Raw genomic sequence first — 13,274 nt, forward strand, 5'->3', positions numbered from 1 at the left:
GCTACAGTGATGCAGTATATCCCTGATTTTACCTTTTCTATCACTTAATATGAAGTACAACCTTAGCACGATAACTTTAATATGGGAACCATTATGATTAGTTTTAAAGCGAAAGCAGCAGTGGGTCATAGTAAAGTCTTTCTGGTGGTAGAAAGGTGTAGCATAACAACACTACAGACAGTACTGGGCAGTGTGACTATAATGTGATTGGATGATTTTTCAAACCTGAGTTCCTGATTGAGTTCAAGTCTTTAAATGCCAAAAAATTTATTTCTACAATATCTCAGCATGTGTTTGTGTGAGGCAACTAAAACATTTGGTTAGAGTTAGGGAAAGATTGTGGTTAGAGTACAGCTCACAAAAAGTGAAACAGTAATTTCAGTATAGTAATGTGACATGCATTTCGGTGTCCAGGTTTGTCCAACATGAGCATAATTTCTAGACCAAGTTGACATCTCTATTGTTTTCGATAAGATGTTTGTATTTGAATGTGTACATCGGTATTGTACAGTTTAGTCTGCTCTAGGGCACAGTATCACAAAGCTCACAAAGAGACAAATTGTTATATAGCCTAAAATAATTACCTGCTTGATTATGTAATGCAGTACAATAAATCGCAAAAGATTACAACAAGTGGGTCCTGTACGACCTGCAGCGATACTGTGGCTCTTTATCACATACTTCTTGGTTCCAGTAATAATGTTAATGTAATTCATGGTGAAGTGTTACATATTTAAAAATATCTCATGTAAATTTCCCATGGCTTCATTTTGATTAGCCTACACAGTTTTTTAAGTACATTGTAACTTTATAATATTTTCTCAGTTATTATTGCTGGATCAGTTAGTGTTTTTGTAGAAGGGTCTAAATTAACTGTAATCTGCATTAAAAAAAGGTTATATCTTGTTGATGTTTCATCTTACCTAGTCATCTGGATTCAGAGGACTGCAGTTATCAGTGGAAGGTCTTCACAGAGCACCTACAACCAAAAGGCATTTTGACAGCCAGCACTGGTTAACCCTTTCTGAAAAACTTCCTGCTTATATCCTCAGTTTAAACCAGACCCAGATGCAAATAATAATTATATATGTTGCTTAGTGTCTGTGGGTTCTATGAACTATTTATGATTCACTGTCTCAAAGACTGCTGTCTGCCTATTGACCTCATTGGGGGAAAGGTAACCTTTAGTGTGCTTCAGCTGGCTTTATTTAAAATGAATGTGGGATAGTCTTTTGCTTTAACAGACAAGAGGCTATTGACGTTTGCTTTTCATATTATCTTGATGTGATCTGGATGAGCAATGAGAATCATTTCAATGCAGGACGAACCGAGCAATCATACATTTTAATAAACAATTCTGTCAAATGCATGGTTTGAGAAGAATGCTTTTGAAACTGTAGATATGCATCAAGGGAAAATATGACTAAGCCAGCAGCCTAACCCAGTGTTGCTGAAACAGGAAAAATACTCTGTCAGTAATTTAGAATGTGAACAGTTTGTTAGAATCCGAAAACGATGGCAGCAGAATAATTATTGTTGACAAGTCGATTGATAGAGTGTTGGGCTGTTGACAAATTGCAATAACAAATTCCTGTGTCTGTCAGCCACTTTTGTGTATTACCATTTCCTTTTATATGAACAGAACATTTTTAACATAAAAATTGACATCTGAATTGATGCAATCTGTCATTTACAATATATTTCATATGTCAAATTTAGAGATCTGCACAAGTGGCATTTTGATAAAAAAAGATGTTCCTGTTATATATATTGGAATGGTTGATAATATGTATGTCACTTTCATGACTTTAAGCAAGAACAATGGACCATGCTGTGGTACTACTACCGCGCAGTTGAGACTATGGTCACACACCGAATAGAGATCATCTACACGTGACTGTGTCACACCTCACAGTACCTTCTAACACAATATGATCACAATTTCAGCACCTTAGTGGTTTTTGTTTTTGTTTTTGTTTAAAAAAATTTCTAAAACAGTTGTGAACATGAGGCAAAAGTTTTAATGAATTTAAATAATATGTAGCCTATGTGTTAGTGGGAGTTCACTCCAGTGTAGAGAGCAAAGATCTGAACAGGGCATCTCAGGGCACCGGGTTGAGGTTCCATCTCTTCACTTGTTGAGTCATGATTGGGAGAAGCAGCACATGGAAATATTTATTCTTCTTTACTTTGAACATCTGCCAAGAATAATTTAGTCACCGCTGGATTCATTAGGCAAGCAAGTAAGCTATTGTTTTGAAAATAAATCTTTTTTCTTTTACAATTTCTTCACTTTACAATTTCACTTTGGCATCTGAAAAAAAGCATTGCTATATGTTATATTTTAAATTTGTTTAATTTAATACATACACTACAGTATACATTATCATTTAGAACCAGTAAAATGAGATTCCCAAATAAATGAAAAACACAGTAAAACATTTGAACATTTATAAATGCTGCTAAAATACTACAACAAAATAACATCAACACTGATGTTGATGTTATTGACACAAAGTGCTCCTATAATGAGATCCTGAGTGCCCCCAAAGGGACAATTAGGAGCAATGAGAGAGTTATGCTGACATCGCTGATCTGTAGAATAATTAACACCTCTGCCCTTCGTGTTATCCCTGAGGAGAGACCTTCTTCACCACAGTGGTGCGTAAGGCTTCTGAGGTTTTACACCACTTTAATAAACACATGTACAGGAACATTGTTGTAAACATTCAACAGCAGACACACTATGGTCCTTCAAGTCTTGCAGATTAATTGCCCCTAAAGATCATGTAGACTTTTAGAATATGTGGTATACATGTATTCTGGAGAATTCCAGTAAAAAATAGTTGCTGTGTCAATTTAAAATCCTATCACAACAAGTTAGGGACTGAGGAGCACTTTGAGAGAGTTAGGCTTTCTGTGTTGTTTGCTTTGTTAGTTGTTTCATTCATGTGTAACTTTTCTTTTTGCTCTCGAATTTAGCCATCAGTCATCAGTTTTAAAAAAAAGTTATTATTATAGTTCTGTCCTCTGCCCCTGTGTGTTACAGCAGCAGCAAGCAATGTTTTACTTAGCAATTTGGTTCTACTTTTGGTCAAAATTAGGTGAATACTTTCTAATCAATATATGGCAAATGCTTGAGAGAGGTCCAAGTTCAGACTCCATCTCTGTCTGGAGACTCTCTGCCTCCAGTCCAGTCAATGCTGACTCCATTCCCCAGACACTGTTAGTCACCTCTCAGTATGACGTAGTAGTCAATGCCTAAGTAATGAAAAGTACTTTCAAGACCATTAAATTAAACTTGACTGTTTGAAGGCATAAAAAGCTATTCGAACAAGATGATGGATTACTGAGAAGTCACAAACACAGTTTGCCTTCAGCAAAGTTACTTGCTTAAATCAGTCACCACATTCCGCAACTGGAACCAATCGAACTTCTTAGGTGTAAAGATAATGTATGCACAGTATGCTTTTTCTAACACTTGGGATTTACAGGAACATTTTTTAGATGGTCTTAGTAAAATTTAAAATGCAATTGACTGGAGGTTTTTTTTTGTATTGAAAAAAACATTTGCGCAGAATTCTTGAATTCTGATTTGAATTACATTTCCAGTTTTTTAAGGTAATTGCTGCCCTTCACTGTTCTAATATTTATGTTTTTGACAGCTATTGAAAGATGCATGTGGGCAAAATATGATCCTGGTGGAGTAAACAAAACTTACTGTCAGAAATATTCCTTCCAAAAAATATCTGTCAAATGTTCATTATTTCCTTTTTTTTGGATGATTGGCAATATTTTTTTTTTATCTTTGCCACTGGATAAAAACGGATGAATTAGCTTTAGAATAAATGAAATCTTCTTGTGGTGCAATAGTTAATGTCAGCCTCAAGAATAGGCCGGAATGGTATGATAATATGCATAACAGAAAAGAACAGCCTGTTCCCCCAGGTACCCAAATGACTCCTTGTCAGTTTAACAAATTATATTTCCATTATTTTCTTTTCATTCCACTTATTAGAATGGTTGGGAAATTAATGAGGGATATACTCGCAATACAAATTTGCCGTGAAGCACTGTTTTTTTCTCTGCTAATCACAATCCTCTTGAAGGATAGAGAGAGAACCAGGGGAATAGGACAGAGAAAGATACAGAGAGAGGGTGTGTGTTGGGGAGGGGCATGCAAAGGGAAAAGTTGTGGGGTGAGTTAAGAGGACCCTTGGCAGCAGCTTTAAGAGTCATAGATAAAAGTGAGGAGGTAATGTGACTAGGCTGAGCAGGTGAGGAGCACTGAGATCAGCCTAGAGGAGAGATAATTACACAGAAGCACAGGGATTACTATGATTCTAGATGAAGTGGAAAAGCCATGCAAAGCATATTATTATGATGAGAGGAAGTAGAACTAGATCTGTATATAATTTATCCTCTGTGGCAGCATGAGAGGGGAGGATTGAGTAACTTATTTATCCCTGGAGGAATTCAAGGTATTTAGGCCTAAATAACAAGCAGGGAGACATCAAAGGGTGTCAGCCCACAGAAAGAGTTCCAACCTCGCCAAACACCATGGGCACAAGATCAGTAAACAGATCTATTAAACAGTGAGATCACCAATTTTATGTATTCTTATATTATTTTTATGAAAAGTAGATACAGAAATAGTCATTATTTATTTTCATTTCTGTGAATACTGATATTCAGGGTTATGTCTGATCACTTTAAGCAGGGTGCTGAGAGATCAGAAATTCATACATAATGATATACATACAGTACATACGTAATATGTGTTGAAATATTCATATGTGATTCAGCCCAGGATCCCAGCACATGTAGGTTCTCACATTAAGAGCAAAAAGCCAAGAAGCTTTGGTGATATGATACGCTTTTGCTCAAAGAAAGTAAACTTTTTGAAGTTTTGTGGAGTGCTCTGTCATTTTATTTAAACAGTAGTTGCCTGGCTCATACAGCAGAGCATTACTGCCCCTTTACACATTTCTGCCAGCTGTGTTTTTGTCAGCATGTAATTAGTCATAGTAGGTGGGCAAATTAGTCTCAAAGGAGTGTATTCTGCTCATGCCCTGACAGGACTTGTAGCACAGTGTATGTTTTTTTTCCATATACCTACATTTGTGGTGATGATACAGACCTAATTATGATAATTGTCTAGTTATTTAATATTGTCTTATCTCTTGGGTCCCTTGCATAAATCTTAATTTCCATCTTGTATCTCAATTTTATGATACATGCAGTAATATCAGACTATTTGACTTCACATTAGAACAAAAGACTATTAGAGAAGAAAAGTGTTGCAATATACTGAGCCTGAACTGATTGTGTGTGAGTGGAATACCTGTATTGAAAATATTCAACACACTATGCTACTTATCTTGAAGATGTACACATACTGGACAGAATAATGGGGCACAATAGAAAAGCAATTAAAAACTTTTTGAGGTTCAAAAAATTAGCTTGGACTGTGTTAATACTTACATAACTGAGAGGGTCTTTAATGAAACACAAGGTTGTAAAAACAGTTCTGTAAAGTATTTGAACAGTGCAAATATATGTTGTACCCTGATTTTTGCCGTCAGGTCACAGTTTTCTTTGACCAACACTTTTGTTTATGATAATGTCTAATCTAAAACAAAAGGCCAGAGTCCCGTGCAATGTGCTATGGATATTCATATCTCTTTAAGTCTGATCCAAATTTCTCTCCTGTGTTTATTACTTGAAAACAACTAATCTTTTTAAATTCTTTAACTTTTGTTCATTTGTAAAAGTGGTCTAAGTTTTGCGAGTTTTTGTTTTTTCATATATGAAAGTAGAGGCTGTACTATGAAGCGAGGTAACTGGCTTATTCAGGTAACTTCAGGAGTAACTCTGTGACGTTTAACAGGTGAACTCATTCTAAAAACGGTGGATAAGTTTTATCCGAGGTATGTTGTCAAATGGCAAATTACACTCCATGTCTAAACTGCTTGGAGCAGGTTATTTTCGTGGTTAACTCAATGTTACCCTATAAACCAACTTTCCTCTGCCCACAATCTTATGGGGAAAAATGCTGGCACATTTGGAAGATAGTAGTGTTCTTCATAAAAGATATCGTTTCTTATCTGAGTCCTTAAGAAAAAAATAGAGTACACTGTAATGTTACCTATGTATTTGCCCTGTTGACAATGCACTGCCAACAAGCCTCACTGTCTTTGTTGGCTCCTACTATGGAGAAATTACGGCGTTTACTTTTATTTAAAGTCCTGATATCCTTATATTATCTTAATACATTTTTCTGGGTACCAATATGGAGCCTGAGATGACTAAACACATTAATGTTTGTTTTCAGAAAAACACACAATATAAATGAGCTTACAATATATACCAATTGTGTTTAGAGTGTATAGAGAAATTAAAACTCGGCTGGAAGAATACATGATACATCATGCTTTGAGTCCCACCTAGAACATGAGTTAGTGATGCACAGCTGCCTCTTGTGGCCAAAATTAATATTACAACAACAAACACTTGATCGTGGCAAAAAATTATTTCACCTGTTTTTAAGGCATAAACAAGATACCCCCTTCCTCTGACCTTTGTCCCAGCTTTACTACAAGGCCATAATTTTCGTTTTTCTTCACAAGCAAAAGTTGAATGTAACGGATAGATTTGGTTTGTTTTTCAGCAGATTGTGTATGAGTCATTTCATCGTTGAGGGCTTGTGGGCTGTGCGGACACCTCTGGGGTGTCAGGGCAGCAGGGTAGTGCTTCCAAGCCAAAGTTGACTGGACCCACTGTGAAGCCAATGAAGTCATGGTTGAAAAGGCGGATTCTCTACTGGGTGACTCACTAATTCCGACAAGAGAAAGAACACAGAAAGGGCTGAGTTGATGGATGTTAAGACGAGTAATTCTACATTACCTGTGTTACTCAACACAGTGTAGCTCCAGCTTAAACAATATTTCACACAGACAAAACATTAAGGCTGAGTGGCAAGGGTAAGTACTTACTATAAGCATAAATCCTCGGTCAATCTTGTCTCCTTTGCCTGACAGAGTAAAAGTGCTAGGACTATCTATATAACTATCAGCAGTAGGGCCAATGAGACTGTAGACCACTTCCAGGTCCACAGCTCATGTGGAGAGTGAGTCCCTGATCTGACTGAGTTAAGAAATCCTCCATGTCAACCCATAATCCTCCTCATTAATTTTGCTTCACACATTAAGTTGTTGAATCCATTGCCGTTGTTGTCTTTAGCCCGGAATATGAGATTGAGATAGTGCACTTATTATTCTTTCCTATGCAACCAACTGGCCACAATCCCAACATTAGATCGCTTTCATTGTTATTGGATTTTTCAGAATAGTGATTGCCAATCTGATTTTGATTAGATGGGTAGATATAGTTCCTGTGCTGCCCAACACTTCCAACACACTCAGTCTCTCTGTTATGTTCTCCCAGCTCACACCAAAACATCACCCAGGCTTGCCAACAGAAGTGTGGAGAAAGTGCTTTGGCAGTTAGCACAGCAGATTTCATTCACAGCAGGAGATCTGACATCCATCACAGTAGAATATTTTTGTTGAACCAAAAGTCTGATCAGTGTATTAGGCTTCATTGCAGTGTTAAGGCCACCGGTGTTTATATTTTAATTTTTCTTCCAAGGTTTTCAATTTTCAATTTTTTCTGTGTCATGTAATCTGTTACAATAAAAGTAAATAATTAGTACAAGGGTTGGGGGTTAAATACAATAATTTAACACATGATGAGTGCCCTCTGTCACTTTATATAGAACCACATGTGTTTTCCAAAAGGGTGGAATGCACACAGTCTGTGTTAAAGAGCTGCATAATTAGTATCAATTCATTCAGTCTGAGTGGCTTCACTTTGAGGAGAACTGGAGCACTGTTGGTATGTACCTGCAGTGTTCTCCCTCTATGTTGTATTGTTCTGAACATAATTATTATGAGTACAAAAACTTCAAACTAAATACAAAATACACTTGTTTGTATAACCTAGCTATGGACAAATAAAATGAAAACAGTAACTATTGCTACATCTGATTTAGAAAGACAAGAAATTGCAGATAGCATTGTTTTATTCATGATGGAATATACTGCTGACAGAGACAAACTTATAAACTTATTTTATAAATGCATTTTGTAGTGTGATAGAGATGTAATAATATATATTGCAGATTAGTATTGGAATTGTACACTGGAGCAGGAGAGTTGTGAAATGTCCCCTGTGGCAAATTGATCTAAAGGTCTCAACAAAAGTTCTACATCAGATAAAGAGTGTAGGTTATGCTTTAACAAAAGCTCCATTATATCAAAGATTGTGAAATATTTTGATGCCCTAAAAATGTCACCAAAGTCCTTAGAACTCAATCCTAAACGGGGCTTGCAAGGTGGATTAATATTCTTTCATTCATCATCCTCTGTCTTGCCGAGGCGAGCAAACTATCCTCCATTTGCTAAGGTCTTTGCCAATAAAGACAGAAATTTGATATCTTAAGATAACAGAAATGATATTACCCAGAAGCCATAACTGAGTCCTGTCAGAGAGGAGACAGAGTGAGTGATTGCCCCCAGTTATGCAAGAGCTGATCTATCCCATTAGGGTTTGGTGTAGGCGCAAACCCAGAGCTTGTGCCGCTGAGGCTCACTAGCGGTTATTGCCTGACATGATTTTTTCTTCAATTCTTCTTCAAGCGTAAAGTGTCAGAAAGTAGAATTGATGCTTCTGCTCATTATTGCTTCTGCATTTTGGGATGAGAAAGGTAATATAAGCTTGGAAAAAAATATGAATTGCAAAGCTATGTGATTGATATTTCTGGGGACTCAGTGGCACTTGAAGCTTCAACTGATATAAATGAAAGAATATCAAAATGAACTGAAAATAAATAATATATGAAAGACCAAAACATATCATATTACATAAAATAGCATACATCATACATTACATATAATAATCAGGAAGGGATAACACTCACAAATTCTTTAAAAACAACTTTCAGGCACACATACATACACACACACACATACAGAGACCTATGTGTAGTGCATACATTCTGGCATATTGTAGTAATATAAACGGCTGCTGGCTGTTGAAAGCTCTAAGGAGTGTTATGACCATTTTATCCGCCTGATGTGGTCCACGCTCTGTGGCCTCCAATCAGGCCATATTTTACAGGGCGAAGTACCTCACTACTACCTCAGTAGTGTTGTGTGTCTGTTGCACCAAAACAATAGAATGTGTTAAAGCAGTGTGGAGGACAGAAAAGGTCCAGAAAAGGCTTTAGGCAGACAAAACTGCTTTATTGACTTTAACCGGTAATATTTCAAATGAAATATGTCCGTCATGACTTCATACAGTAATCTGTGGCTGCACCAAGGTTTATTAATGTTGGTTGACTTTCCATATTCACACACGCATATATGTATGTATACAGGCTTAAAGTGTTTTTCTTTGAAAAGAAATCAGTCTTTACAATTTCTGGATTGCTGCAGATGTTTTTATGTTTTGTTTTTTGTCATTGTGGGTTATTGCAATGGAGTAATGGCAGACATCTACTGCAGACATCTTCAGCCCTCGCCAAATCAGACTGAAACAATTTGGATGGAGAGATAGGATTCCCGGTAAAAGAATAAGAATATGACCCTTTAGCTTAAACTAAAGTACAGTACTCCACATTTGACTCCCATTATTAGATTAAAGTAATCAATGTTAAGTGAAAATAAGTCTGAGCAGGACCAGTGTCAATTGTTTAGATGCATTTTGCCAAGGTGCCATGTTTAATCAGACTTCACTGGCTTCACTGGTAACTTCAATTTGTAAAACAGAATTTTGAAGCATACAATCATGCCTAAGAGAAGGTACAATCTAAACTGAGAGATGTCTGGTGAAATATAGCACAGGCACAAAAAAATCATTTTAAGTATGGCACACTGAACCAGATATTTTTCAGACATATGTAAAAATACTAAAATTGTTCCACATTTTTGAGTGGAGGGGTCTTTACAATAGAGCTTATTAAACCAATATCGATATGAAATAGGGTCTCGTTTATATCCTGATTCTTTGAAAAAGATAAAAAATTGAACCTAAAGTGCCAATGGGCCCCTCAATTGGTCAGATTTCAGGCTTTTATGCTGACATTGTTCACGAAGCTTTCCATTTTCTAACTATTACCAGTTGCATACACTAAAATGTTGCACCAATTTTGTATTTTTATGAACCTAGTCAGTAGTAACCACATAGCCACATAGTTACAGAATGTGTGTGTGAATACATTCTGGTGTCTGTTTTTTTTTAAACCATAACATTGTCAATGGTGTTGACATAGTTTAAGACACAGTTGAAGCCACATGCTGTCTACCAATCAAAGACAGATGGGAGGTGGAAGGAAGCCCCAGGGGAAAGGGCTTATGTCTCAGTTTCACAGCGACAATGGAACATGTGTGCTTGGCATTGTCGCTATTGTTCTCTCACACAGTGTGCATCAGCTGACTAGAAAACTACATCACATCCTGTCTCAGAGCTATTGATCTTGAGTTACTGGGCCTCACGGTATTTTAACGGATGAAGAGGTTTCTTTGGCAATCTACTGCTATGAGAGGGGCCCCAGTGACCCTTGTGTCTGGCAGATGCATCATTCAAATAGGAACAGGAAAGTGATGCTTGCATTTCCACCAATCACATTGTGCTATTTTGTGCTGTTTTGGTGTTTTAACCAATCAGATATTTCTGTATCAATTCAAGTGATTTTGTTTTCCTTTTTTTCCTTAATGACATACTGACCTAACTGTAACCTGTGACCTAACAAATTAACACAATTTGAAATTGCATTATATAAGGTGTGATAGTAAAGGTCACCAGACTGAGTGAGATTTTATTCAATTAAATTCTCCAACAGAAGGTAAAACTTAAAAAAAAAAAAAGGAGAGTTATGGAAAATAACAGTAAGTCACAGTAAGTCAGAAAGAAGGTGGAACAATTTATCAAAGGATGTCTGAAAAAAAAAACCACTTAGAAGTATTTCTTTACCCTTATATACATAACATAAATTAAGTTAGTAATCAATAATCAACTATCTTTTATGGCTCTGATTGATTGTTCAGAGACACAGTGGATTCTTACAAATACCATTAGGAGCACTATGAGGAGCCAGAGGAACCTGATTTTTTTCACAGATTATTTGTCTTGTATACTACTAATTTCACCAAATATGACAAAAATGTAAGTTATTCAGTCGTCTATGTATGGACTTGGGGACATGTTGTTCAATACAATATGTCTATGTGTGGGTACATTTGAGAAATTCTTATAAGTAATATATAAAGGACACCCTTTAAAAAACTTTGCTATAGTAAAAATAATATTCACATTATACACGATAACTTACTTACTACTGAAGCAGTTTTTATTCAGTGGTTCAAAATCTCTCTAACAAGGCATTTGGAATTTGACCAAGGCTGCCTGTTTGCATTTGGAAATCAAATTTTTCTTTACAAATAGGACTACATCCTTCCCCCTTTTCATTGTGCTTTGTGATAGTCAAGGATATTAAATTTGAATTCTTCAAATGAAAATGTATGGGCGGTTTCAATAGGCAGCTGGGTTAAAGAGTAATAAAAGCAGCTTGGGTATTGAGGAAGCTGATGGAGGAAACCTCTTTGAATGGGAGGGGTTGGACTGCTGGACTGCTTTCTATTGTTGACCATCTGTAAGTGTGCCTCACACAGACACACACACACTTTTGGGCACGGGCCAGAGGGTGGTGTCAATAGACTTACTGGGGGATGGGCAGTTTCTACCGTTGAAAGTAATTATTTTCTTATGGGTTGCTACATGGCCTTTTTGAAGGAGGGGGTTGGATGTTGAGACGTCATTTAAGGAAATTTAATTTATTTCCGTTGGTTGAAGGGAAAGTTTTGTCGTTGGGAATCGACAGATGTGCCTTGAGAACATGTAGGAACAAGAAAGTGAACAACAGAATTTAGATATCACCACTGTTTTGGGAGAAAACCATCATCATCATGTTGTATTTATCATAAATCAAATAGTATGTCAGCCGAAACATTAGTGCAATAAAATTACTACTGGGCAGTTTAACCATGATAAACCTACTGGCCATGAAGCTCTTTTGTGTATTTTTTTTTGCATTGCTTCACTTTTATAGAATGTCTTCATGTGTGTGTGTGTGTGTGTGTTTGTGTGTGTGTGTGTATGTGTATGAGAAGCCCTACAAATAAATGGATGTTTGGGGAAAATAAACCATATCAGGTTTTATTTATTAACAGTAACACACTTAAAACCTCAGTAATTGTGTGTATGGGGTTTCATCTAATTTGACTGATGGAGAATCAGAATCAGAATAGAAATTCTGATTCTGATTCTCCATCATCATGGAGACCTGGCAACACAAGCAAAAGACCCACCAACTGTCATCAGATTTTTTTTCAAATAATGCTAAATCCTGATTGGTACTCAGAAGTGACATCACCTTTTTCTAACTGAACACCACCCAAGACCAGTGAGAAGAGCCAGCCCAAAACACAAACACAGAAATCTCTGAATTAAATGACCAAAACCACAGTGTAAGATCACATCACTTATAGTGAAATGTGAAAAATGTGAGTAAGAAATGTGTTTGGGCCTTTTTTTATTGTATTAATTAAGACTGACATAACGTCTTAGAGAGCTGTAAGTTATATTGTTTGTTAGTGAGACTGAAGTTTGCAGAGGAGTACACTAAAATTTGCATGTGCAGGTTTTACTAACCGGGATAGATGTCAACCCTTCCCTACTGGTGTGGTGTCCTACCCTTGCAGGGTGACAAGGTTACAAGACTGTCTGCTCACACTCTCACTTCTACTACCATTCTTCGGGAGGTGAGTTAGGCAAGGCCACAGCAACTAAGCCTGATTGACCTCAAACAATACCACAAGCAAATAAACAACAAATCCCTGATGTGTCTGTATGTTTTTTAGGGACCCTGAGACTCAAGCAAGATAGAGGTGCCCATTCCTACCCTGTCTGGTAGCCACTGAAACATCAAAGTATTGAAAGTGTCTTTCAAGTTTACAGGGGTAAGCCAGTCACCTGATTGCAAAAGTGTCAGTGGCTCTTTTAGTGTGAGCATCCTAAAAGCCATACAGGTGGTCAGTGGGCATAGGTGCAGAATGGGCCTAATATATTTTCTTGGGAACGAGAAAATAGCCAGAATTGAGAGTTTTCTTCCTGTCTCCATCAGGAACTACTGAAATTGCATACTTGACACAGCC

The sequence above is a fragment of the Morone saxatilis genome, unplaced genomic scaffold (genome assembly GCF_004916995.1).
Source record: "Morone saxatilis isolate NCDOM2014 unplaced genomic scaffold, NCSU_SB_2.0 Contig11, whole genome shotgun sequence".
NCBI lineage: Eukaryota > Metazoa > Chordata > Actinopteri > Moronidae > Morone > Morone saxatilis.